Source organism: Galeopterus variegatus, unplaced genomic scaffold (assembly GCF_000696425.1).
Source record: "Galeopterus variegatus unplaced genomic scaffold, G_variegatus-3.0.2 Scaffold5058, whole genome shotgun sequence".
In the NCBI taxonomy this organism is placed as follows: Eukaryota; Metazoa; Chordata; class Mammalia; order Dermoptera; family Cynocephalidae; genus Galeopterus; species Galeopterus variegatus.
In genome coordinates this window covers 98,312-99,738 of record NW_007731169.1, presented here as the reverse complement: position 1 = coordinate 99,738, position 1,427 = coordinate 98,312, and positions in this window count along the sequence as shown.

Here is a 1,427-nt window from a genome sequence, read left to right as displayed (position 1 = left end):
TTTTTTTACATCAGCAAAATGGCAAAATAGGAGGTTCCAGCACTCTTCCCTCATAAAAACACCTATTTCGGTAACAACCCATGCATGAGAAAGTATAGTGAGAGCCAAAGAGTCTAGCTGAGATGCTCCAACACCTCAGTAGAGCAAAATATCTAACAGTAGATTCATTGAAGAGGGTAAGAAAAGGAGTTTCACTTTATTTGTGTCACCCCATCCCCAAGGTGACACAGGTCAGTGGTAGGAGAGACCTGTGCTAACATGGAAAAGTGAAAGAAAAGCAAGTACCTGACTTTTCCAGTCTTGCAGATGCTTTCCAGAAGGCCAACTTCTGTCTCATTCCACTCAGAACATTGAGAACAGCATGACTGAATCATCTGGGGCAACCAGGAACAGGGAGAAGGAGCAGAATAAAGCAACGGACATAACGATTCTCAACGCCCAGCCGCAGGTCCAACTAATTGGCTAATGAACTCCACCAAGAGGCTCTGCTCATGAATTATGCAGAATGAATCACCCACGAACACCCCTGGCAACCAGCCAATGTATGCCCACAGCACGCCATGCATCCCTTGTGAACAGTGCCCTGTATTCCCCATGCATGGCTCACACAAGCTCCTGCAGACATTACACAGATCTCAATAGTAGATATGAATCTTAGCATCTAACTTGACTGATGATTTTGGAGAAAACAAACATCCTTGAACACTTCAGTACACTGCCCTAGAGAAATTATATAGTAGGATCTCAGCACCAAGTCTGGCATTGCAGGATTGAGAGAAGGCACAGAATGGTAAGACAGTCATGCTAAGAGGAGCCAGCACATCTAGATAAAATGTCTAAGAGAACACCAGAATCTCTAGCAGGGCTTCCTGGAGAAGGTATTTCTTATTGAAGTAAGCCGATAAAGACTGAATGAGGTGATTGATTCATCAGATGGAAAGACAGCAATGAAATCCTCCAAGAAACAGAAAGAATCAAGGAATATGACATCACCAAAGGCACAGAATAAAGCTCTGATGGCTGAACACAATGAAATAAAGATCTACACATTGTCTGACAAAGAATTAAAAATAATTGTCTTAAAGAAACTTAGTGAACTACAAGGTAACACAGATAGATAACTAAATGAGTACATGAACCAAATGAGAAGTTCAACAGAGAGATAGAAACCAATAAAAAGGATCAAGAAGAAACTCTGGAGCTGAAGAATACAATGTCTGAACTGAAAAATCCAATAGAAAACTTAAGTAGCTGACTCAATCAAGCAGAAGAAAGAATCAGGGAACATGAAGACAGGTCATTTGAAATTATTGAGTTGAGGATCAAAAAGAAAAATGAATAAAAAATAGTGAAGAAAGCTGTGATAGTTAGTTTTAGGTGTCACCTTGACTAGATTAAGGAATACATAGAAATCTGCTAAAGCATTA